At 47.4% G+C, this 27707-nt stretch overlaps 1 protein-coding gene across 1 annotated transcript in view; it reads left to right on the plus strand.

Annotated features, from left to right (window-relative positions):
- The window catches only part of LRMDA (leucine rich melanocyte differentiation associated), a 1251204-nt gene that overhangs the window by 145375 nt on the left and 1078122 nt on the right, over positions 1 to 27707 (plus strand). The window lies entirely within an intron of this gene.

Raw genomic sequence — 27707 nt, forward strand, 5'->3', positions numbered from 1 at the left:
CAAGCCGGAATTGCGCCCCAGCGTGCCGCATGGACAGCATTCTGGAGCCAGGGACAAGCAGAGAAACTTAGTGACAAATGCAAGGCTTCATATATGCATGTGGACAGAAAAGCTAGAGAAAATTTATGTCCATACTATGGGTGCAGGAAAAAATGTGCAGTTATACACAGTTTATAATATCCAATGGGGGTGTCCCGCACTCACATTGAGAGTCCATCCATGGGGTGCACTATACAGATTATCCCCTAAAAGGGCGATTCCGGTACATATATATTAGATAGCTTTTCTGTCCACATGCATACGATATGAAGCCTTGCATTTGTAACCTTGTGAGTATAATACATTAAAAATACTTTGATACACATTTAAGAAGTACCATTGGAGAGTGCCTATTTATTGGAATGTACCGGAATCGCTCTTTTAGGGGACAATCGCTCTTTTAGGGGACAATCTGTATAGTGCACCCCATGGATGGACACTCAATGTGAGTGCGGGATATTATAAACTGTGTATAACTGCACATTTTTTCCTGCACCCATAGTATGGACATACATTTTCTCTAGCTTTTCTGTCCACATGCATACGATATGAAGCTTTGCATTTGTAACCTCGTGAGTATAGGAGGTCATTCCGAGTTGATCGTAGCTGTGTTAAATTTAGCACAGCTACGATCTTCCCTGACATGCAGGGGGACGCCCAGCACAGGGCTAGACCGCCCCACATTGTCAGTCCGCCCCCCCTCGCAGAAGTGCAAAGGCATCGCACGACGCCGGCGCATGCGCAGTAGGGACCCCTTCGCTCTGTGCGTTAAAACGCAGCGAGCGAACGGGTCAGAATGACCCCCATAGTACATTAAAAATACTTTGATGCACATTTAAGGAGAACTATTGGAGAGTGCCTATTTATTTGAATATATATATATATATATATATATATATAAAATCTATACAGTGCCTTGCTAAAGTATTCACCCCTTTGCATTTTTCATGTTTTGTTGCCTCACAACCTGGAATTAAAATGGATTGTTTGAAGGTTTGTATAATTTCATTCATAGAACATGCCTACAACTTTGAAGATGTTTTTTGTTTTTTATTGCGAAGCCAACAACAAATAGGACAAAATAACAGAAAACTTCAGCGTGTATAATTGTTCACCCCCCTAAAGTCAGTACTTTGTAGAGCCACCTTTTGCGGCAATTATAGCTGCAAGTCGCTTTGGATAAGTCTCTATGATCTTGCCACTGGGATTTTTGCCCATTCCTCAAGGCAAACCTGCTCTACCTCCTTCATTTTGGATGGTTTCCGCTTGTGAACAGCAATCTTCAAGTCTGACTACAGATTCTGAATTGAATTGAGATCTGGGCTTTGAGTAGGCCATTCCAACACATTTAAATGTTTGCCTTTAAACCACTCAAGTGTTGCTTTAGCAGTATGCTTCGAATCATTGTCCTACTGGAAGGTGAACCTTCGTCCCAATCTCAAATCACAGCAGACTGAAACAGATTTTGCTCAAGAATATCCCTTTATTTTGCACCATCCAACTTTCCCTCGACTCGAAACAGTTTACCAGTCCCTTCTACTGGAAAACATCCCCACAGCATGATGCTGCCACCACCATATTTCACTGTGGGGATGGTGTTCTTGGGGTGTTGGGTTTGCGCCAGACATAATGTTTTCTTGGTGGCCGAAAAGTTCAATTTTAGTCTCTTCTGACCAGAGCACCTTCCTCCGTACATTTGGGGAGTTGTCCACATGCCTTTTGGCATACTCAAAACGTGCCTTCTTATTTTTAACACTAAGTAATGGCTTTTTTCGGGCCACTCTTCCATAAAGCCCAGCTCTATGGTGTGTACGGTTTATTGTGGTCACATGCGCAGATACACCAGTCTCTGCTGTGGAAATCTGCAGCTTTTTCAGGCTTACCTTTTGGTCTCTGTGCTGCCTCTCTGATTAATACCCTCCTTGCCTGGTCTGTGAGTTTTGGTGGCCAGCCCTCTCTTGCCAGGTTTGTTGTGGTACCATGTTTTTCCATTTGAAGATGATGGATTTTGCTCCAGGGGAAAATCAAAGATTTGGATATTTTTTTTATAACCCAACCCTGACCTGTACTTCTCAACAACTTTGTCCCTAACTTGTTTGGAGAGCTACTTGGTCTTCATGGTGTGATACCTCTTGCTTTAGTGGTGTTGCAGCCTCTGGGGCCTTTCAGAAAAGGTGTTTTTATACAGACACATCATGTGACACTTAGGGGTAAATTTACTAAGATTCGTATTTTCCCGTTTCAGGTCAAAGTTCAATCACGAATGACATCGAAAGTGTAAAACTGCAACTTTTTGAATTGATTACGACTAATTTACTAAGCTGTCGTATTCGGGTTTTTCTTTTGTTCCGATGTCGATGTCATTCGTGGTTTTTTTTCTATTTTTACGGCAGTGATTAGCAAAACACTGCCGACTTTTTTTACAATCAATCTCGGCCGGATCTGTGTGATCCGTGCTGGGGTTTATTTTTTTTAATTTTTTTAATTAAACACTGTAAAATAATAAAAAAAAATGCGTGGGGTCCCCCCTCCTAAGCATAACCAGCCTCGGGCTCTTTGAGCCGATCCTGGTTGCAAAAATATGGTGAAAAAAATGACAGGGGTTCCCCCATATTTAAGCAACCAGCATCGGGCTCTGCGCCTGGTCCTGGTCCCAAAAATACGGGGGACAAAAAGAGTAGGGGTCCCCCGTATTTTTAAAACCAGCACCGGGCTCCACTAGCTGGACAGATAATGCCACAGCCGGGGGTCACTTTTATATAGTGCCCTGCGGCCGTGGCATCAAAAATCCAACTAGTCACTCCTGGCCGGGGTACCCTGGGGGAGTGGGGACCCCTTCAATCAAGGGGTCCCCCCCCCCAGCCACCCAAGGGCCAGGGGTGAAGCCCGAGGCTGTCCCCCCCCCATCCAATGGGCTGCGGATGGGGAGGCTGATAGCCTTTGTTGTAAAAGAAAAGATATTGTTTTTAGTAGCAGTACTACAAGGCCCAGCAAGCCTCCCCTGCATGCTGGTACTTGGAGAACCACAAGTACCAGCATGCGGCGGAAAAACTGGCCCGCTGGTACCTGTAGTACTACTACTAAAAAAATACCCAAAAAAAGACAAGACACACACACCGTGAAAGTATAATTTTATTACATACATACACACATACATACATACTTACCTTAAGTTCCCACGCAGGTCGGTCCTCTTCTCCAGTAGAATCCAAGGGGTACCTGTTGAAGAAATTATACTCACGAGATCCAGGGGTCCAGGCTCCTCGGGAAATCCAGGGGTAATCCACGTACATGAAAAAAAAAAAAACGGTGTCCCGACCACGAACTGAAAGGGGACCCATGTTTGCACATGGGTCACCTTTCCACGAATGCCAGAAACCCACTCTGACTTCTGTCTAAGTGGGTTTCTTCAGCCAATCAGGGAGCGCCACGTTGTAGCACTCTCCTGATCAGCTGTGTGGTCCTGTCCTCACTGACAGGCAGCACACGGCAGTGTTACAATGTAGCGCCTATGCGCTACATTGTAACCAATGATGGGAACTTTCTGCTCAGCGGTGACGTCACTTTAGGTCAACCGCAGGGCAGAAAGTTCCCATCATTGGTTACAATGTAGCGCATAGGCGCTACATTGTAACACTGCCGTGTGCTGCCTGTCAGTGAGGACAGGACCACACAGCTGATCAGGAGAGTGCTACAACGTGGCGCTCCCTGATTGGCTGAAGAAACCCACTTAGACAGAAGTCAAAGTGGGTTTCTGGCATTCGTGGAAAGGTGACCCATGTGCAAACATGGGTCCCCTTTCAGTTCGTGGTCGGGACACCGTTTTTTTTTTTTTTTCAAGTACGTGGATTACCCCTGGATTTCCCGAGGAGCCTGGACCCCTGGATCTCGTGAGTATAATTTCTTCAACAGGTACCCCTTGGATTCTACTGGAGAAGAGGACCGACCTGCGTGGGAACTTAAGGTAAGTATGTATGTATGTATGTATGTGTGTATGTATGTAATAAAATTATACTTTCACGGTGTGTGTGTCTTGTCTTTTTTTGGGTATTTTTTTAGTAGTAGTACTACAGGTACCAGCGGGCCCGTTTTTCCGTCGCATGCTGGTACTTGTGGTTCTCCAAGTACCAGCATGCGGGGGAGGCTTGCTGGGCCTTGTAGTACTGCTACTAAAAACAATATCTTTTCTTTTACAACAAAGGCTATCAGCCTCCCCATCCGCAGCCCATTGGATGGGGGGGGACAGCCTCGGGCTTCACCCCTGGCCCTTGGGTGGCTGGGGGGGGGGACCCCTTGATTGAAGGGGTCCCCACTCCCCCAGGGTACCCCGGCCAGGGGTGACTAGTTGGATTTTTGATGCCACGGCCGCAGGGCACTATATCAAAGTGACCCCCGGCTGTGGCATTATCTGTCCAGCTAGTGGAGCCCGGTGCTGGTTTTAAAAATACGGGGGACCCCTACTCTTTTTGTCCCCCATATTTTTGGAACCAGGACCAGGCGCAGAGCCCGATGCTGGTTGCTTAAATATGGGGGAACCCCTGTCAATTTTTTCCCCATATTTCTGCAACCAGGATCGGCTCAAAGAGCCCGAGGCTGGTTATGCTTAGGAGGGGGGACCCCACGCAATTTTTTTTAATAAAATAACAACTTTCCCACCCCTTCCCACTGATATACATGCACGGATCTCATGGATCCCTGCATGCCTATCCAATCACGGAAAAAAAAAGTAGGTCTGTTTTTTTTTTAGCACTTTTTTACGAGTTGTAATTTTTCACGGCAGTGTTTGTTTGTTTTTTGCTTTGCACTTCTTAGTAAATGACCGAGATTCATACTTAAACAGCCGCGTTTTGACCGATGGTGTATTCATTCGTAATTTTTTACTTGGACTTGCAAAAAATTACGAATGCCCTCATCTCTGCCGTGATTAGTGTTTAGTAAATTACCGAGATGACACTTTGATGAAAAAACGGCATCTCGGTCAAAATCGGGAGCTTAGTAAATTTACCCCTTAGATTGCACACAGGTGGACTTCATTTCACTAATTATGTGACTTCTGAAGGTAATTGGTTGCACCAGAACTTTTTAGGGGCTTCATAGCAAAGAGGGTGAATACGTATGCACATGCCAATTTAAAAAAATTTAGTTATAAAAATTATTTTTTATATACATTTTTCTCATTTCACTTCACCAACTTAGACTATTTTGTGCATAGCCATCACATAAAATTCAGATACATTTTTTTTTAAATTACAGGTTGTAATGTAACAAAATAGATAAAAAGCCAAGGGGGTGAATACTTTAGCAAGGCACTGTATGTGTGTGTGTGTATGTGTGTGTATATATATATATATATATATATATAAAAATAAATAAATATTTTGTCTGTTTTCTCTTACGTCCTAGAGGATGCTGGGGTCCATTTTAGTACCATGGGGTATAGACGGTTCCGCAGGAGCCTTCGGCACTTTAAGACTTTTCAACAGTGTGAACTGTCTCCTCCCTCTATGCCCCTCCTCCAGACCTCAGTTTAGAAAATCTACCCGGGAGGCTGGATGCACACTAGTGGAGCTCTACAGAGTTCTGCTAGAAAAAGACTTTCTTAGGTTTTTTATTTTACAGGGAAGCTGCTGGCAACAGCTTCCCTGCTTCGTGGGACTTAGGGGGGGAAGTAGGAACCAACTTCTCAATTAGTTAATGGTTCTGCTTCCGCTGACAGGACACCATTAGGTCCTGAAGGGTACTGAACACAGCCGAAGCCTGGCCAGCGTTCACTCCCACAGCACTGCCGTCACCCCCTAACAGAGCCAGAAGTCAGAAGGCTGGTGAGTATATCGTTGGCGGCAAAAAAGGTACAGCGCAGCGGCTGAAGCTGCCCGAGCATGCATCTCAAAACACACACAGGGTGCAGGGCGCGGAGGGGGGCGCCCTGAGCTGCATGGAAAATCCTTACTCCCACTGGCAAACCGGTAAATACATGTATAGCCTCTGATTTACAAACCCCAGCCAGTATAAAAATCATTGTAGCTGAGGCAGGAAGGCGGGGCTTCTCCTCAGACTTGGCAGACACTCACTCTGCCATTTTCTCATGCAGGGCAGGCTTGCCTACCCTCCCGCATTCAGCGGGAGGCTCACAATTTTTAAATGAGCCTCCCGCTGCCCCGCATACCTTTGCTGCCTCCCGGTTTTCAGCTGTTATCCCCGGAAATCCCGTCTGCGCATGTCCGGAAATGCGGGGGATGGAGTCGGAGACATCATGGCCGGCCACCGCGGGGTTGTGTGTAGCGGTGGCCGTCCTGCTGTGTGCAGTCTGAGAGCCGGGCAGTCTGAGAGGCAGCAGTGTCGGGAATAATAAGCAGAGCAGCCGCATGTACAGTGAGTGGAGCAGGGCTTTACTTCACAGTGGCTGGCCCCGCCCACCACACTCACAGTGGGTGTGTGCATCAGCCCAGCTTTTCTCTTCCTGGTTCCTGATGTGGCTTTCCTGTGCTGCCTTCCCCTCACCACACTGGCCTGGGCGGGCTCCCTGCTCTTCACAGGAGGGAGCAATAAAGCCAGGTGGGTGCAGTACGTACTTTGCGTTATGGGGGGCTGTAATGTCACCTGATGTAATATGGGTGGGTTTGTAAAATGTAATGTGGTACCGTGTGTAATATGGAGGGGGCTGTGTATCATGTAATATAATGTGCTATTGGGTGTAATATGATGGCGGGGGGCTGTGTATCATGTAATATAATGTGCTATTGGGTGTAATATAATGGCGGGGGGCTGTGTATCATGTAATATAATGTGCTATTGGGTGTAATATGATGGCGGGGGGCTGTGTATCATGTAATATAATGTGCTATTGGGTGTAATATGATGGCGGGGGGCTGTGTATCATGTAATATAATGTGCTATTGGGTGTAATATGATGGGGGGGCTGTGTATCATGTAATATAATGTGCTATTGGGTGTTATACGGGAGCGGGTGTACGCTGTGCATAATGCAGTGTAATATGGGGGAGAGGTGTCCGTGTTGGTACCGTGTGTAATATGATGGGGGGGTGTAAAATTTTATATATGTGCTATTGGGTGTATTACGGGAGCGGGTGTACGCTGTGCATAATGCAGTGTAATATGGGGGAGAGGTGGCTGTGTTGGTACTGTGTGTAATATGATGGGGGGCTGTGTATCATGTAATATAATGTGCTATTGGGTGTAATACGGTAGGAGGTGTTCGCTGTGCATAATGTAATGCAGTGTAATATGGGGGAGGGGGGCTGTGTTTAATATAATGTGGTACTGGATGTAATATGGGGGGGTTCTAATATGTGATGTGGCAGTGTGTGTGATATGGGGGAGCTGTGTAAAATGTAATATAATGTTCAATTGGGTGTAATATGGGTGTGGGGGAGGGACTGTGTGTGCTGTGCATAATACAATGTAATATGGTATTGGTTGTAAAATGGGGGGCTGTGTAAAATGTAATGTGGTACTGGGTGTAATATGGTGGGGGCTGTGTATGCTGTGTGTAATGTAATATGGTGCTGTGTGTACTGGGTGTAATATGGGGGAGGGGGCTGTGTATAATGTAATATATTATGGTGCTGTGTGCAGGGCCGTAACTAGGGTATGGCAGGCAGTGCCTTGCACACTGCGCACTTTTCATGTGGGCGCACCATCTGCACTTATCCCTATTGGACGGCTCTGTCTGCATAGCTGTTGACAGTTGCAGTGCTACATGCTGTGTATATTATAGCAGATATAGTGCTGGGCAACCCCGAGTGTCAACCCCCGTGGGGTGCGCGGTGCAACTGGAGACAATGAACACGGGTCCCAGAGCTGCTTGAAGAGGGAAAGACGTGTAGATGCGTGTCGTACTGGAGCACTGCTTTCTACCATGGTGTCTCTCGCACACACACACACACACACACACACACACACACACACTTACACTTACACTTACACTTACACTCATTCTGTCTTTCTCAGTTGTAGGGTATTTACCTGGCGTTATGTGTGTAAGGGTTTCTACCTGGCGTTATGTGTTTTCAATTTGTCCGTCTCTTCTCACAAATGTGCAGTACACAGTAACTTAATTTCTCTAACGTCCTAGTGGATGCTGGGGACTCCGTCAGGACCATGGGGATTAGCGGCTCCGCAGGAGACAGGGCACAAAAATAAAGCTTTAGGATCAGGTGGTGTGCACTGGCTCCTCCCCCTATGACCCTCCTCCAAGCCCCAGTTAGGTTTTTGTGCCCGTCCGAGCAGGGTGCAATCTAGGTGGCTCTCCTAAAGAGCTGCTTAGAAAAAGTTTTTTAGGTTTTTTTATTTTCAGTGAGTCCTGCTGGCAACAGGCTCACTGCATCGAGGGACTTAGGGGAGAGAAGTGAACTCACCTGCGTGCAGGATGGATTGGCTTCTTAGGCTACTGGACACCATTAGCTCCAGAGGGAGTCGGAACACAGGTCTCACCCTGGGGTTCGTCCCGGAGCCGCGCCGCCGACCCCCCTTACAGATGCCGAAGATGGAAGAGGTCCAGAAGCAGGCGGCAGAAGACTTTTCAGTCTTCCTGAGGTAGCGCACAGCACTGCAGCTGTGCGCCATTGTTGTCAGCACACTTCACACAGCGGTCACGGAGGGTGCAGGGCGTTGGGGGGGCGCCCTGGGCAGCAATGTATTATACCTTTTTATGGCTAAAAATACATCACATATAGCCCTTTGAGGCTATATGGATGTATTTAACCCCTGCCAGATCTCACAGATTCCGGAGAAGAGCCCGCCGAAATAGGGGGCGGGGCTTATTCTCCTCAGCACACAGCGCCATTTTCCTGCTCAGCTCCGCTGTGAGGAAGGCTCCCAGGAATCTCCCCTGCACTGCACTACAGAAACAGGGTAAAACAGAGAGGGGGGGCACTTTTTTGGCGATATAAATATATTTAAGCTGCTATAAGGATACAACACTTATATAGGGTTGTTCCCATATATATTATAGCGCTTGGGTGTGTGCTGGCAAACTCTCCCTCTGTCTCCCCAAAGGGCTAGTGGGGTCCTGTCTTCAATAGAGCATTCCCGGTGTGTCTGCTGTGTGTCGGTACGTGTGTGTCGACATGTATGAGGACGATATTGGTGTGGAGGCGGAGCAATTGCCGGTAATGGTGATGTCACCCCCTAGGGAGTCGACACCGGAATGGATGGCTTTGTTTATGGAATTACGTGATAATGTCAACACATTACAAAAATCAGTTGACGACATGAGACGGCCGTCAAACCAGTTGGTACCTGCCCAGGCGTCTCAGACACCGTCAGGGGCTGTAAAACGCCCTTTACCTCAGTCGGTCGATACAGACCCAGACACGGACACTGAATCTAGTGTCGACGGTGAAGAAACAAACGTATTTTCCAGTAGGGCCACACGTTATATGATCACGGCAATGAAGGAGACTTTGCATATCTCTGATACTACAAGTACCACAAAAAGGGGTATTATGTGGGGGGTGAAAAAACTACCTGTAGTTTTTCCTGAATCAGAGGAATTGAATGATGTATGTGATGAAGCGTGGGTTAACCCAGATAGAAAAGGGCTAATTTCAAAAAAGTTATTGGCATTATACCCTTTCCCGCCAGAGGTTAGGGCGCGCTGGGAAACACCCCCTAGGGTGGATAAGGCGCTCACACGCTTATCAAAACAAGTGGCGTTACCGTCCCCTGATACGGCCGCCCTCAAGGATCCAGCTGATAGGAGGCTGGAAACTACCCTAAAAAGTATATACACACATACTGGTGTTATACTGCGACCAGCCATCGCCTCAGCCTGGATGTGCAGTGCTGGGGTGGTCTGGTCGGATTCCCTGACTGAAAATATTGATACCCTGGATAGGGACAGTATTTTACAGACTTTAGAGCAATTAAAGGATGCTTTTCTTTATATGCGAGATGCTCAGAGGGATATTTGCACTCTGGCATCGAGAGTAAGTGCGATGTCCATATCTGCCAGAAGAAGTTTATGGACACGACAGTGGTCAGGTGATGCGGATTCCAAACGGCATATGGAAGTATTGCCGTATAAAGGGGAGGAATTATTTGGCGTCGGTCTATCGGATCTGGTGGCCACGGCAACGGCCGGGAAATCCACCTTTTTACCTCAGACCCCCTCCCAACAGAAAAAGACACCGTCTTTTCAGCCGCAGTCCTTTCGGTCCTATAAGAACAAGCGGGCAAAAGGACAGTCATATCTGCCCCGAGGCAGAGGAAAGGGTAAGAGAGGGCAGCAAGCAGCTCCTTCCCAGGAACAGAAGCCCTCCGCGGGTTCTGCAAAGCCCTCAGCATGACGCTGGGGCTTTACAAGCGGACTCAGAAACGGTGGGGGGTCGACTCAAGAATTTCAGCGCGCAGTGGGCTTGCTCACAGGTGGATCCCTGGATCCTGCAGATAATATCTCAGGGTTAAAGGTTGGAATTCGAGAAGTCTCCCCCTCGCCGGTTCCTAAAGTCTGCTCTGCCAACGTCTCCCTCAGACAGGGCGACGGTATTGGAAGCCATTCACAAGCTGTATTCTCAGCAGGTGATAGTCAAGGTACCCCTCCTACAACAGGGAAAGGGGTATTATTCCACACTATTTGTGGTACCGAAGCCGGACGGCTCGGTAAGACCTATTCTAAATCTGAAATCTTTGAACCTGTACATACAAAAATTCAAGTTCAAGATGGAGTCACTCAGAGCAGTGATAGCGAATCTGGAAGAAGGGGACTTTATGGTGTCCCTGGACATCAAGGATGCTTACCTGCATGTCCCAATTTGCCCTTCACATCAAGGGTACCTCAGGTTCGTGGTGCAAAACTGTCATTATCAGTTTCAGACGCTGCCGTTTGGATTGTCCACGGCACCTCGGGTCTTTACCAAGGTAATGGCCGAGATGATGTTTCTTCTACGAAGAAAAGGCGTATTAATTATCCCTTACTTGGACGATCTCCTGATAAGGGCAAGGTCCAGAGAACAGCTGGAGGATGGAGTAGCACTAACCCAAGTAGTGCTGCAACAACACGGGTGGATTCTGAATTTCCCAAAATCTCAGTTGACCCCGACAACACGTCTGCTGTTCCTGGGAATGATTCTGGACACGGTTCAGAAAAAGGTGTTTCTTCCGGAGGAGAAAGACAGGGAGTTATCCGAACTTGTCAGGAACCTCCTAAAACCAGGAAAAGTGTCTGTGCATCAATGCACAAGCGTCCTGGGAAAGATGGTAGCTTCTTACGAAGAAATCCCATTCGGCAGATTCCACGCACGAACTTTTCAGTGGGATCTGCTGGACAAATGGTCCGGATCGCATCTGCAGATGCATCAGCGGATAACCTTATCGCCACGGACAAGGGTGTCTCTTCTGTGGTGGTTACAGAGTGCTCATCTGTTAGAAGGACGCAGATTCGGCATACAGGACTGGGTCCTGGTGACCACGGATGCCAGTCTGAGAGGCTGGGGAGCGGTCACACAGGGAAGAAACTTCCAGGGAGTATGGTCAAGCCTGGAGATGTCTCTTCACATAAATATACTGGAGCTAAGAGCGATTTACAATGCTCTAAGCCTGGCAAAACCCCTGCTTCAGGGTCGGCCGGTGTTGATCCAGTCGGACAACATCACGGCAGTCGCCCACGTAAACAGACAGGGCGGCACAAGAAGCAGGAGAGCAATGGCAGAAGCTGCAAGGATTCTTCGCTGGGCGGAAGATCATGTGATAGCACTGTCAGCAGTGTTCATTCCGGGAGTGGACAACTGGGAAGCAGACTTCCTCAGCAGACACGATCTACACCCGGGAGAGTGGGGACTTCATCCAGAAGTCTTCCACATGATTGTGAACCGTTGGGAAAAACCAAAGGTGGATATGATGGCGTCTCGCCTCAACAAAAAACTGGACAGGTATTGCGCCAGGTCAAGAGACCCTCAGGCAATAGCTGTGGACGCTCTGGTAACACAGTGGGTGTTCCAGTCAGTGTATGTGTTTCCTCCTCTGCCTCTCATACCCAAAGTACTGAGAATTATACGGCGAAGGGGAGTAAGAACGATACTCGTGGCTCCGGATTGGCCAAGAAGAACTTGGTACCCGGAACTTCAGGAGATGCTCACGAAAAATCCGTGGCCTCTACCTCTAAGACGGGACCTGATTCAGCAGGGACCGTGTCTATTCCAAGACTTACCGCGGCTGCGTTTGACGGCGTGGCGGTTGAACGCCGAATTCTAAAGGAAAAAGGCATTCCGGAAGAGGTCATCCCTACACTGGTTAAAGCCAGGAAGGAGGTGACTGCACAACATTATCACCGCATTTGGAGAAAATATGTTGCGTGGTGCGAGGCCAGGAAGGCCCCCACGGAGGAATTTCAATTGGGTCGATTCCTACATTTCCTGCAAACAGGATTGTCTATGGGCCTCAAGTTGGGGTCCATTAAGGTTCAAATTTCGGCCCTGTCGATTTTCTTCCAGAAAGAATTGGCTTCAGTTCCTGAAGTCCAGACTTTTGTAAAAGGAGTACTACATATACAGCCCCCGATTGTGCCCCCAGTGGCTCCGTGGGACCTTAATGTAGTTTTGGATTTTCTCAAATCCCATTGGTTTGAGCCACTCAAATCGGCGGATTTGAAATATCTTACATGGAAAGTAACCATGCTACTGGCCCTGGCTTCAGCCAGGAGAGTGTCAGAATTGGCGGCTTTATCGTATAAAAGCCCATATCTGATTTTCCATTCGGACAGGGCAGAACTGAGGACGCGTCCTCATTTTCTGCCTAACGTGGTGTCAGCGTTTCACCTGAACCAGCCTATTGTGGTGCCTGCGGCTACTAGCGATTTGGAGGATTCCAAGTTGCTGGACGTTGTCAGGGCATTGAAAATATATATTTCAAGGACGGCTGGAGTCAGAAAATCTGACTCGCTGTTTATACTGTATGCACCCAACAAGCTGGGTGCTCCTGCTTCTAAGCAGACGATTGCTCGTTGGATTTGTAGCACAATTCAACTTGCACATTCTGTGGCAGGCCTGCCACAGCCTAAATCTGTCAAGGCCCATTCCACAAGGAAGGTGGGCTCATCCTGGGCGGCTGCCCGAGGGGTCTCGGCATTACAACTCTGCCGAGCAGCTACGTGGTCGGGGGAGAACACGTTTGTAAAATTTTACAAATTTGATACCCTGGCTAAAGAGGACCTGGAGTTCTCTCATTCGGTGCTGCAGAGTCATCCGCACTCTCCCGCCCGTTTGGGAGCTTTGGTATAATCCCCATGGTCCTGACGGAGTCCCCAGCATCCACTAGGACGTTAGAGAAAATAAGATTTTACTTACCGATAAATCTATTTCTCGTAGTCCGTAGTGGATGCTGGGCGCCCATCCCAAGTGCGGATTGTCTGCAATACTTGTACATAGTTATTGTTACAAAAAAATCGGGTTGTTCTTGTTGTGAGCCGTCTGTTCAGAGGCTCCTACGTTGTCATACTGTTAACTGGGTTCAGATCACAAGTTGTACGGTGTGATTGGTGTGGCTGGTATGAGTCTTACCCGGGATTCAAAATCCTTCCTTATTGTGTACGCTCGTCCGGGCACAGTATCCTAACTGAGGCTTGGAGGAGGGTCATAGGGGGAGGAGCCAGTGCACACCACCTGATCCTAAAGCTTTATTTTTGTGCCCTGTCTCCTGCGGAGCCGCTAATCCCCATGGTCCTGACGGAGTCCCCAGCATCCACTACGGACTACGAGAAATAGATTTATCGGTAAGTAAAATCTTATTATATATTCCACCTATTTTTACTCTAATGTACCTATTTTATTACTCTTCCCTTTTTTTATTTTTTCTATTTGCTGCTTTTAGAACTATAGTTTTCATCTGCCATTGTAGGGCACACCCCTGATTGGCAATAAATACACCCATAGGTGGACATAGACAAGCTGTTTGGGCAGAGCATGTCAGGCCCCCCCCCCCCCGAAAGTGCAGCGTATTTTGCTGCTACCGTGAATCTCCCTGAAATTAGTTTTCAAAAGTAGGCAAGTATGATGCAGGGTCACAGAGAAAAGCTGACAGACACTGTTCCTCCTCATAACAACGCTGAAACAAGTACCAGGGTGTTATAGAGAGGGGGAGAGTGTTTATTACATTAGGTGAGCGTGCCTAATATTGAAATAAAGCGCTGAAGGTTTTGTATAATAAATATACATATAGAATTCTCTTCATATAGTGCGCAGTGTGTGAACTGGCAAATCTCTCTGCGTTTCTCTGACAGATTTTAGTATGGGTCTGTCACTGATAGCTCCCCTGTATGATTGTGGTGTGAAAGTGCACGTTTGTGACATGTCAGACAATGGAGAGAGCTCTTCCCCTGAGGAAGCCAGTTTAGATAAGCAGGAGTTTAATGTGGTGGCCCTTCCCTCACAGAAGGAGCCAGAGTGGGTGAGAAAATTACACAGTGATATGTCAAAGCTTTCTAGAAAATTTTCTGAATCTGAACAACAGACAAAATACTGGAGAAAGTCAGTGGAGGATGTACTATTTGCTGATCCCTCCACGTCATCCACACGGGACCCCTCAAGTTCCCAGAAAAGGTCACTTGCGCAGATTATGCAAGGTGACACAGACACAGATTCCGACACAGATGTCGACACTGGGGATTTGAGAGGGGTGGACACCAAATTAGCAAAAAGCATTCAATGTATGATAGTTGCTATTAGGGAGGTGTTAGAGATTACAGATTCAACACCTGAACCTGAGAAAAAGGCTTATTTTAATATAAATAAAAAGCAGGTGATAACTTTTCCTCCTTCAAAGGAATTGAATACATTCTTAGAAAATTCCTAGTCTAACCCAGAAAAGAAATTTAATATTCCTAGGAGAATACGTTTGGCGTACCCTTTCCCTGAGGAAGACAGGAAAAGGTGGGAGTCACCCCACCTCAGTTTCTAGGTTGTCTAAGAAAATTATTTTACCTGCCCCAGGGTCGGCTTCATTAAAGGAGCCTGTTGACAGTAAGTTAGAGACGACTTTAAAGTCCCTTTATATGGCTACCGGAACGTTACTCAGGCCCACCATGTTGGGTTATTAGGTTCCAAATCCTCAGCTATGGCGGTTTCAGCTCGCAGAGCACTGTGGGTTCGCCAGTGGAATGCAGATGCAGAATCAAAGAGGAATATTGAAGCGCTCCCCTACATTAAAGGAGCCTGTTGACAGTAAGTTAGAGACGACTTTAAAGTCCCTTTATATGGCTACCGGAACGTTACTCAGGCCCACCATGTTGGGTTATTAGGTTCCAAATCCTCAGCTATGGCGGTTTCAGCTCGCAGAGCACTGTGGGTTCGCCAGTGGAATGCAGATGCAGAATCAAAGAGGAATATTGAAGCGCTCCCCTACATTAAAGGAGCCTGTTGACAGTAAGTTAGAGACGACTTTAAAGTCCCTTTATATGGCTACCGGAACGTTACTCAGGCCCACCATGTTGGGTTATTAGGTTCCAAATCCTCAGCTATGGCGGTTTCAGCTCGCAGAGCACTGTGGGTTCGCCAGTGGAATGCAGATGCAGAATCAAAGAGGAATATTGAAGCGCTCCCCTACAAAGGTGAGGCGCTATTTGGGGACTAGCTGGATGTCATGATTTCGACAACTACCTCAGGTAAATCAGCATTTCTCCCTTATGCAGCGGCACCTGCAAAGAAAGCATATCATTCGCATATGATGCAGTCCGTTCTGCCCAACAAACAAAAAAATTCAAAGTTACCCCCTTCTTCGCATGAAGAGGGCAGGGAAGAGGTAGGAAACCTACAACTGCACCAGGATCGCAGGAGCAGAAGTCAGCCGCTGCTCCTGCTAAAACCACATCATGACGCTGGGGCTCCCCTACGGGAGTCCGCTCAGATGGGGCCACGCCTACAACTCTTCAGCCAGATCTGGGTACAATCAGATCTAGATCCTTGGATACTACAAATAGTATCCCAAGGTTACAAGTTAGAGTTTCAAGATCTCCCCCCATGCAGATTTTTAAAATCAGCCATACCAGTTTCTGTTCAAGACAGAAGAAATTTACTGGAAGCAATACAGAAATTATGTCAGGAAAAAGTAATTACCTTAGTTCCTGGGCTACAACAGGAAAAAGGATTTTATTCAAGCCTGTTTGTGGTTCCGAAGCCGGACGGCTCGGTCAGACCGATTTTAAACCTAAAATCCTGAACCTTTGTCTAAAAAGATTCAAATTCAAGATGGAGTCCCTGAGAGCAGTAACCTCCAGCTTGGAGAAAAGGAATTTATGGTGTCGGTGGACATCAAAGATGCTTATTTGCATGTTGCCATTTACCCTCCACATCAAGCATATCTGAGATTGGCGGTTCAGGACTGCCACTACCAGTTCCAGACATTGCCATTCGGACTCTCCGCGGCACCGAGAGTATTCACCAAGGTGATGGCGGAGCTGATGGTTCTCCTTCGCAAGAAAGGAGTCAACATAATTCCTTACCTGGATGATCTCCTGATAAAAGCGAGATCCAGGGAGAAGTTAGTGCAAAACATTGCACTATCTCTGACGGTGCTTCAACAGCACGGTTGGATCATAAACCTTCCAAAATCACAATGAGGTTATCATTTCTGGGAATGATACTGGACACCAGGTACAGAAAGTATTTCTACTGGTGGAAAAGGCTCTGGAGAGCCAGAGGATGGTCAAATAAATTTTGAAACCAGCACACGTGTCGATTCATCAGTGCATTCGCCTGCTGGGGAAGATGGTAGCGGCCTACGAGGCTCTACAATATGGCCGATTCCATGCCAGGGTGTTCCAGTGGGATCTACTGGACAAGTGGTCTGGATCGCATCTACACATGCACCAGAGGATACTCCTGTCAACGAAAGCCAGAATTTCGCTCCTGTGGTGGCTACAAAGTTATCAGCTCCTGGAGGGATGCAGGTTCGGGATTCAAGCCTGGATCCTAGTGACCACGGATGCAAGTCTCCGAGGTTGGGGAGCAGTCACGCAAGGGGAAAGCTTCCAAGGAAGATGGTCAAGTCAAGAAACACTTCTTCACATAAACATTCTGGAGTTGAGGGCCGTTTACAACAGCCTTCATAAAGCAGCACACCTTCAAGGTCGTCCCATACAGATAGAAGACGGATAATGTAACAGCGGTAGCTTACATAAACCGTCAGGGAGGAATGGAAAGCAGAGAGGCAATGGCAGAGGTGACAAAAATACTCCTGGGCAGAAAGACATGCAAGAGCTCTGTCAGCAATCTTCATTCCGGGAGTGGACAACTGGGAAGCATACTTCTTCAGCAGACACGATCTCCATCCAGGAGCATGGGGCCTCCACCAAGAAGTATCTGCGGAGGTAGCAAGTCATTGGGGCGTTCCTCAAGTAGACATGATGGCATCTCGTCTCAACAACAAGCTTCAGAAATATTGTTCCAGGTCGAGAGACCCGCAAACAATAGCAGTGGATGCACTGGTGACCCAGTGGGTGTTCCAGTCAGTATATGTGTTCCCTCCACTTCCACTAATACCGAAAATTCTCAAAATCATAAGAACAACAAAGGTTCGGACATTTCTCATTGTCCCAGACTGGCCAAGGAGGGATTGGTATCCAGATCTTCAGGATTTACTGATAGAAGATCCTCGGCCTCTTCCTCTTCGAGAGGACCTGCTTCAGCAGGGGCCGTTGGTTTATCAAGACTTACCGCGGCTACGTTTGACGGCATGGCTGTTGAGCGCCAGATCCTAGCCCGAAAGGGTATTCCCAACGAAGTCATTCCCACACTTATTCAGGCCAGGAAAGGAGTAACGTCTAGACCTTATCATCGAATTTGGAGAAAATATGTATCTTGGTGTGAATCCAAGAATTCTCCAACGGTGGAGTTTCAATTAGGACGTCTTCTTCTATTTCTACAGGCTGGTGTGGATGCAGGGTTAAGATTGGGATCTATCAAGGTCTAAATTTCGGCCTTGTCCATTTTCTTTCAGAAACAGTTGGCTACCCTTCCTGAGGTTCAGACGTTCGTGAAGGGGGTTCTGCGTATCCAACCTCCATTTGTGCCTCCTGCGGCACCAGGGGATCTTAATGTGCTGTTGCAGTTCCTAAAATCATATTGGTTTGAACCTCTGCAAGAGGTGGAGTTGAAGTTTCTCACTTGGAAAGTGGTCATGCTGTTGGACTTGGCATCAGGCAGACGAGTGTCTGAGTTAGGGGCTTTGTCTCACAAGAGCCCTTACTTGATCTTTCATGAAGATAGGGCTGAACTGCGAACACGTCAGCAATTTCTTCCAAAGGTTGTGTCTTCTTTCCATATGAACCAACCTATTGTGGTGCCAGTGGCTTCTGACACACCAGCTGTTTCAAGGTCCTTGGATGTCGTCAGAGCTTTGAGGACTTGTGTCATGAAAACAGCTCGGATAAGGAAAACAGAAGTTTTGTTTGTCCTGTATGACCCCAACAAGATTGGGTGTCCTGATTCTAAGCAGACTATTGCACGCTGGATCAGATATACGATTCAGCCCGCTCATTCCACGGCAGGATTGCCGATACCGACTTCGGTAAAGACACATTCTACAAGGAAAGTGGGTTCTTCCTGAGCGGCTGCCCGGGGGGTCTCGGCTTTGCAGATTTGCCGAGCAGCTACTTGGTCAGCGGCAAAGTCTTAAAGTGCCGAAGGCTGCTGCGGAACAGTCTATACCCCATGGTACTAAAATGGACCCCAGCATCCTCTATGGACTATGAGAAAAGGATTTACCGGTAGGTATATTAAAATCCTATTTTTTTACGCTTTATAGCATTTTCAGTTTGTAAGCCTGTCCAGATATTGTCAGAAATGAATTGTGCTCCTTGGAGCACTATCATTGCAATCTACAGATGTACAGATGCCTTACCACATTCAGATTGCAATATGAGTTAATTCTGTAGTATGAGTTTTCAGTCTGGCTGGAAATGCTTAATCTTGTTTGTATTGCTCCTGGGTTGAAAAGTGTTAGTAAAGACTTGACAAATATAAAGATTGCTTGTATTTCTCATGGTTATTGTGTCTCCGCCCCCCTAACTGCCTCTTAAAGATTAATTTGTGTAAATACAACATAGAAACATGTTTAGATAACTTTAATACTAGTTATTTATGTCTGTCTTATAGCTGTTAGTGAGAAACTAGAATATGCCTATTTCAGGGACACGCTTAGGTGGTGTTCGTGGTTGCACTGAAACTACTGTAACTCCCCATCATTGGAATTACTTTTCATGTGTGCTGAGCAGTGTTCCCCCTTCGTCCATTAGGAGTTATAACTGGTGTCACTCTATGCTGAATTCTATTTCCTCATTGCTGGTCCCGCCAACCCCATGAAGTCTGGTTCATTGCAGAGGTCATGAAAAAGGGTTCTGTAAAATCAGATCTATAGAGGATGCATGCTTGAAGTAAGCCCTACACCCTAGGAACCAGAAGGATGGTAAAATAGGGTAGCTTCATTTTAGTCTTATACGGAGGGAAGATATATCCTGGAGGGATTAGTCTTATACGGAGGGAGACATGTCCTGGAGGGATCCGGTCTCTAGGTCGACAAGACTTAGGTCGACAGTGTCTAGGTCGACCACTATTGGTCGACAGTAAGTCGACATGGTTTCTAGGTCGACAGAGACACTAGGTCGACATGACAAAAGGTCGACGTGAATTTCTCTTTCGTCCTAGAGGATGCTGGGGACTCCGTAAGGACCATGGGGTATAGACGGGCTCCGCAGGAGATAGGGCACCTAAAAAGAACTTTGACTATGGGTGTGCACTGGCTCCTCCCTCTATGCCCCTCCTCCAGACCTCAGTTAGATCTTGTGCCCAGAGGAGAATGGGTGCACTGCAGAGAGCTCTCCAGAGTTTTCTGTTGATAAGAATTTTGTTAGGTTTTTTATTTTCATTGAGTCCTGGTGGCAACAGGCTCCCTGCATCGTGGGACCAAGGAGAGAGAAGCAGAGCTGGCTTGTCAAGTTGGGCACTGCTTCTAAGGCTACTGGACACCATTAGCTCCAGAGGGAGTCGGAACACAGGTTTCACCTGGGGTTCGTCCCGGAGCCGCACCGCCGTCCTCACAGATGCCGAAGATAGAAGCCGGATGAGAAGGTAGAAGACATCTTAGGCGGCAGAAGACATCAGATCTTCATGAGGTAAGGCGCGCAGCGGTAAGCTGTGCGCCATTGCTCCCAGTCACACACACAGAGCAGCACTGAAGGGTGCAGGGGGGGGGGGTGCCCTGGGCAGCAATAAACCTTACATTTGGGCACTGACAAGGTAGATTAGTCTGCTGGGCAGTAATTATACGATCCCCCGCCATTTTCTATAAAAAAAATCACCGGGACCGAAGCCCGCCGTCGAGTGGGCGGAGCTTGATCCCCAGCACTAACCAGCGCCATTTTCTCCACAGAAGCTGCATGAGGAAAACGCTGGCTCCCTGGTCTCTCCCCTGCTGAACATTCAGGCTGGAAAAAAAGAGGAGGGGGGCATTTTGAGCGCAGTGAGTGGGAATCTGGTCATTTTATAGATATATAAAAGCGCTATCTGGTCATATCTTTCCAGTGTTATTAAGCGCTGGGTGTGTGCTGGCATACTTTCTCTCTGTCTCTCCTAAGGGCCTGGTTGGGGTTTTGTCCCCTTATAGGTTAATCCCTGTGTGTGTGTGTGGGGTGTCGGTACCTGTGTGTCGACATGTCTGAGGCGGAAGGCTTCTCCAAGGAGGCGGTGGAGAAAATGAGTGGTGTGTCCCCATCGGTTGTGCCGACTCCGGATTGGATGGACATGTGGCATATGTTGAATGCAAGTGTGGCATCTTTACATAAAAGGCTTGATAAGGCTGAATTAGGGGGGACATCAGGGGGTCAATCCTCGGATTGGACCGACTCACAGGGCCCGTCGGGGTCTCAAAAGCGTCCCTTAACACAAGACACTACTACCGACACGGATTCTGACTCCAGTGTCGACTACGACTAAGTAAAATTGCACCCTAGGGTGACTAAAACCATTCAGTGTATGATTGTGGCAATAAGGGATGTGTTACATATTGAGGATGAACACAAGGGTACACATGTTTAAGGAAAAGAAACAGATTATTAATTTTCCCACATCTCATGAATTAAATGATTTCTTTGGGAAAGCTTGGGAGACTCCGGACAAGAGACCGCAGATCCCCAAAAGAATTTATATGGCATACCCCTTCCCTAAGCAGGACAGGGAGATTTGGGAATCATCCCCCACTGTGGACAAGGCCCTGACGCGCTTGTCCAAGAAAGTGGCGCTACCGTCTCCTGACACAGCGGCCCTTAAGGACCCTGCAGATCGCAGGCAAGAAACTACCTTAAAGTGTATTTATTCTCATACAGGGGCTGTGCTAAGACCGACAATTGCGTCGGCATGGGTGTGTAGCGCAATTGCAGCTTGGACCGATGAGCTGACAGATCAATTTGATAATATGGATAAGGATACTATATTCTTAACTCTAGCCCACATAAAGGACGCAGTCTTATTTATGAGGGATGCTCAAAGGCACATTGGATTGCTAGCTTCTAGGGCCAATGCCATGTCTATCTCAGCGAGAAGATCCTTATGGACTCGCCAATGGACGGGTGATGCTGATTCCAAGAAACATATGGAAGTACTACCCTATAAGGGTGATGTATTGTTTGGGGATGGGCTGACGGACCTGGTTTCCAACGCTACAGCAGGTAAATCAAATTTTTTACCATATATTCCCCAACAGCAAAAGAAAGTAACACCCTATCAGGTGCAGTCCTTTCGGTCGCACAAGTCCAGAAGAGGTCGGGGATCCTCTTTCCTCGCCAGAGGAAAGGGCAGAGGCAAAAGAGCACCTGCTTCGGCAGGTGCCCAGGAACAAAAGTCCTCCCCGGCTGCTCCAAAACCCACAGCATTACGCTGGGGCTCCCCTGAGGGAGTCCGCACCGGTGGGGGCACGTCTTCGACTTTTCAGTCAGGCCTGGGTCAGTTCGGACCTGAATCCCTGGGTGTTGGAAATAGTTTCCCAGGGTTACAAATTGGAATTCGAGGAGGTGCCCCCGCACCAATTTTTCAAATCGGCCCTACCAGCTTCCACATCGGAAAGGGATATAGTGTTAGCTGCAATTCAAACGCTGTGTATACAGCAAGTGATAATCAAGGTTCCTCTACACCAGCAGGGAAGAGGGTACTACTCAACCCTATTTGTGGTCCCGAAACCGGACGGTTCGGTGAGACCTATTTTGAATCTGAAATCCCTAAACCTGTACATAAAAAGATTCAAATTCAAAATGGAATCTCTCAGAGCGATAATAGCCAACATGGAGGAGGGGGAGTTTATGGTGTCTCTGGACATAAAGGATGCGTACCTTCATGTCCCCATATATGCCCCCCATCAGGAATACCTGAGATTCGCTGTACAGGATTGTCATTACCAATTTCAGACGTTGCCGTTTGGACTCTCCACGGCCCCGAGGATTTTCACCAAGATAATGGCGGAAATGATGGTGGTCCTGCGCAAGCATGGAGTCACAATTATCCCATACTTGAACGATCTCCTGATAAAAGCGAGATCAAGGGAGAAATTGCTGAGCAGTGTGGCGCTCTCTCTGAGAGTGCTCCAGCAACACGGTTGGATTCTAAATCTACCGAAGTCACAGTTGATTCCGACAATTCGACTACTGTTCCTAGGTATGATACTGGATACGGAACAAATGAAGGTCTTCATCCCAATAAAGAAAGCCCAAGACATCCAGAACATGGTCAGAGACCTGCTAAAACCGAATAGGGTGTCAGTTCACCAATGCAGTCTGGTTCTGGGAAAAATGGTGGCGGCCTACGAGGCCATTCCCTTCGGAAGGTTCCATGCAAGGACTTTTCAATGGGACCTTCTGGACAAGTGGTCGGGGTCCCATCTGCACTTACATCGGAAAATAACTCTGTCCCCAGGGGCCAGAGTTTCCCTCCTGTGGTGGTTGCAAAGTGCTCACTTCCTGGAGGGTCGCAGGTTCGGAATTCAGGATTGGATCCTGGTTACCACGGACGCGAGCCTCCGAGGATGGGGAGCGGTCACACAGGGAAAATAATTTCAGGGTCTTTGGTCAGACCAGGAGTCCTGTCTACACATCAATGTGTTGGAACTCAGGGCCATTTACAACGGCCTTCGACAAGCGGAGAGTCTTATTCTAAACCTACCGGTTCACATGAGCAGTGGCTCATGTGAACCGCCAAGGCGGGACTAGAAGCAGAGTCGCGATGGCGGAAGCCACAAGGATCCTTCGCTGGGCGGAAAATCATGTAAGCGCTCTGTCGGCTGTCTTCATTCCGGGAGTGGACAACTGGGAAGCAGGCTTCCTCAGCAGACACGATCTCCATCCAGGAGAGTTGGGACTTCATCAAGAAGTCTTTGCAGACGTAACGCGTCTTTGGGGAACTCCTCAAATAGACATGATGGCGTCACGCCTCAACAAAAAGCTTCGGAGGTATTGTGCCAGGTCTCGGGACCCTCAGGCAGTAGCAGTAGACGCTCTGGTTACACCGTGGGTGTTCAAATCGGTCTACGTGTTTCCTCCTCTTCCCCTCATCACAAAAGTGTTGAGGATCATAAGACGAAGAAGAGTACAGACGATACTCGTTGTCCCAGACTGGCCTCGAAGGGCCTGGTACTCGGATCTACAAGAGATGCTCACAGGGGATCCCTGGCCTCTTCCTCTGAGGGAAGACCTGTTGCAACAGCGGCCATGTGTATTTCAAGACTTACCGCGGTTACGTTTGACGGCATGGCGGTTGAACGCCGAATCCTAGCGAAAAAGGGGATTCCGGAAGAGGTCATCCCTACTTTAATAAAGGCTAGGAAGGAGGTGACGGTAAAACATTATCACCGTATCTGGCGAAAGTATGTGTCTTGGTGTGAGACCAAGAATGCTCCTACGGAAGATTTTCATCTGGGTCGTCTTCTCCACTTCCTACAGACAGGAGTGGATATGGGCCTGAAATTAGGCTCTGTTAAGGTACAGATTTCGTCCCTCTCGATTTTCTTTCAGAAGGAATTGGCTTCTCTTCCAGAAGTCCAGACGTTTGTAAAGGGAGTGCTGCACATCCAGCCCCCTTTTTGTGCCTCCGGTGGCACCATGGGACCTGAACGTGGTGTTGCAGTTCCGAAAATCACACTGGTTTGAACCGCTTAACAAGGTTGAGTTAAAATTTCTTACCTGGAAGGTGGTCATGTTGTTGGCCTTAGCATCAGCAAGGCTAGTGTCAGAATTGGCTGCTTTGTCACACAAGAGCCCCTACTTGATTTTTCATGTGGATCGAGCTGAATTGAGGACACGTCCGCAATTTTTGCCTAAAGTGGTTTCTACATTCCATATGAATCAACCTATTGTGGTGCCTGTGGCTACAAGTGACTTGGAGGATTCCAGATCCCTGGACGTAGTCAGGGCCTTAAAGATTTATGTAGCCAGGACGGCTAGAATTAGGAAAACAGAGGCTCTGTTTGTCTTGTATGCTGCTAATAAGATTGGTGCACCTGCTTCGAAGCAGACTATTGCTCGCTGGATCTGTAATACGATTCAGTAGACTCATTCTACGGCTGGATTGCCGGTACCTAATTCGGTTAAAGCCCATTCCACTAGGAAGGTGGGCTCTTCTTGGGCGGCTGCCCGAGGCGTCTCGGCATTACAGCTTTGCCGAGCGGCGACTTGGTCGGGGTCAAACACTTTTGCTAAATTCTACAAGTTTGATACCCTGGCTGATGAAGACCTAGCGTTTGCTCAGTCGGTGCTGCAGAGTCATACGCACTCTCCCGCCCGATTGGATGCTTTGGTAAAAACCCCATGGTCCTTACGGAGTCCCCAGCATCCTCTAGGACGTAAGTGAAAATAAGATTTTAAACCTACCGGTAAATCTATTTCTCCTAGTCCGTAGAGGATGCTGGGCGCCCGTCCCAGTGCGGAAACTCTGCAAGACTTGTATATAGTTGTTGCTTACATAAGGGTTATGTTACAGTTGGAATAGGTCTTGGACCGTTACTGTTGTTTGTTCATACTGTTAACTGGTTATGTATATTCCAGGTTACATGGTATGATTGGTGTGGGCTGGTATGAATCTTGCCCTTGGATTGCTAAATCCTGCCTTGTATTGTCCATCTCCTCTGGGCACAGTTCTCTAACTGAGGTCTGGAGGAGGGGCATAGAGGGGAGGAGCCAGTGCACACCCTTAGTCAAAGTTCTTTTTAGGTGCCCTATCTCCTGCGGAGCCCGTCTATACCCCATGGTCCTTACGGAGTCCCCAGCATCCTCTACGGACTAGGAGAAATAGATTTACCGGTAGGTTTAAAATCTTATTTTTTCACTTTTTTTAATTTTACCCCCCATTTTTTTTACTTTTTCATACCGTACGATCCACATGGACTACAATTGGGAACGTTACTTGCCCGAAGCTCGCGAACCATGCGAGGGGACACGGTGCACTAATTGGGGTTCCCGGTCACTCTACGAAGAAAATGACACCAAAACAAAATGTAAAAAAACTCATGTCAACCTTTTTTCATGACGACCTAGTACATGTCGATCTAGAGTCCCTGTCGACCTACAAACCATGTCGACCTACTTACTGTCGACCAATAGTGGTCGACCTAGATACTGTCGACTTAAGTCTATTTTATCTAACATACCACACCTGTCCTGGTTATCAGGTAGTTAATAAATAAAATAAAAAACGCCCACACATGGAATTGGTGAATTATCTTTGTTAAACTTATTCAGGCGTAACTGTACCTTCCTCCTATTTTACATAAGCAATATTTATTTATGGGCATAGGCTATTATACACAACCTATTTTTGCCTCTTTGTCATCAATTATGGTTCATACTTTATAATTTAGTGGCCCAGCAAATGCTGCCTGACCTGTACGTTAGATATAATATCTGTTCTAATAGAAAGTATAAAGTCCAGCAGAACTCACACTTAAGTTGATTCTTCTGTCACTTGGAAATGTTGGCTACTTTAGGTAGAAAATACTTCTTTCTTCAGCACAGTCTATAAACTGGTTTTGTAATGCTTCCAGTTCACTTGGAGTGGATTTCACTTACCCATGCCCAGTGGTTATAGGGTGGAAGTCTTGTACTGTTGGTTGATGCAATTGCAAAACCATTGCACTTGAGCAGTAAGTATTAATGTGTCGGAGATTACTTGAAATCAGGACCCCAACAGGACCTCCTTGATGTTAGGATAGAAGAGTCATTGCATAAGGCCTTGAGTTCCATCTTACCTTCCTTATTCCTGAAGGAAGGAAAAGGCTGCTTAAATGTAGTAGCACTAAACTGCAGAAATTACAAATTCACTGTCTGATAAATTGTGTCGGCTAGAGGGAAATGAAAGACAACTCATAGAACCCTATCCTATGGCAAATCATGACATTTATCTCCAGTGGCTTAATTTAATAAAAGTTTTCCCCAAACTGAAAGTCATCAACAAATGCAAGTATGTTTTATTGCATGGGTACAGCCACAATACTCTCCTGGTGACTACTGCTAAAGCCACACTTCAGAATGACAGTGTTCTTGCTTCACCACATCTATCACCTTTTTGTATTTCCTTTAATGCCTTTACCTAAATATTGACTGTTTATTTGATCTTCTATTATTATGATGGTCTCTCCCATACTGTAAAGCCCCATACACACTAGACAAGAAAGTGAAAGATCTCGCTCAGAAGGGCCGATCTGAGTGATATCTTTTACAATCTCGTCCTGTGTCTACACTCAGTGTCGTTAACGATGCGCGCTCCCACGCATTGTTAACGACACCCTCACTCATCTGAACTTGTACATACGAGGGTTATCCACGCTAACGACAGCCATGCAGCATAGCCCCCCCCCCCCCCCCCGCTGTCCCCCCACCATCGATCCCTGCCAGCATCGGTAAGCGTGTGTGCACTTGCTGATGCCGGCACCCCGCCGACGCTGATACTGGGATCGCCTAGTGTTTACTGGGCATATGAAACCTGAAGTCTGAAACAGTAGCCATGTTGGATATAAGTACTGTTGTCAAGGAAACAGCACCGGGCTCTTGGACCGGTCCTGGTTTCCGAAAATACGGGGGGGAAAAGGAGTAGGGGTCCTCCGTATTTTTAAAACCAGCACCGGGCTCCACTAGCCAGGGAGGTGGTGCCGCAGCCGGGGGACACTTTTATACAGGTCCCTGCGGCCGCAGCATCACACACCCCAACTAGTCACCCCTGGCCGGGGTCCCCCCCTCCAGGCACCCAAGCGCCAGGGGTAAAGCACGAGGCTGTCCCCAGCACCCCTGGGCGGTGGGTGCTGGGGAATATTGTATTTTGCTGTGGAACTACAAGTCCCAGCAAGCCTCCCCCTCATGCTGGTACTTGGAGAATCACAAGTACCAGCATGCAGAGAATTAAAGGGCCTGCTGGTACCTGTAGTTCCACAACAAAAAAATACCCCAAGAAAGACAAATCACACAAATCACACACACTGTGAAGGTAAAAGTTTATTAACACACACCTACACACTCATACATACTTATCTAGTGTCCCACGCAGCCCCTCGGTCCTCTTGTCCATGTAGAATCCATGGGGTACCTGTAAAAAACATTTTTTTTAAATCAACCACACTGCACAGCCACAGAGCAAAAATGCACTGTTTTAAAAATGGCTGACAGTCGAAAAAGACACTCCCCCCAACCC

Source organism: Pseudophryne corroboree, chromosome 3, assembly GCF_028390025.1.
Source record: "Pseudophryne corroboree isolate aPseCor3 chromosome 3, aPseCor3.hap2, whole genome shotgun sequence".
Lineage (NCBI taxonomy): Eukaryota > Metazoa > Chordata > Amphibia > Anura > Myobatrachidae > Pseudophryne > Pseudophryne corroboree.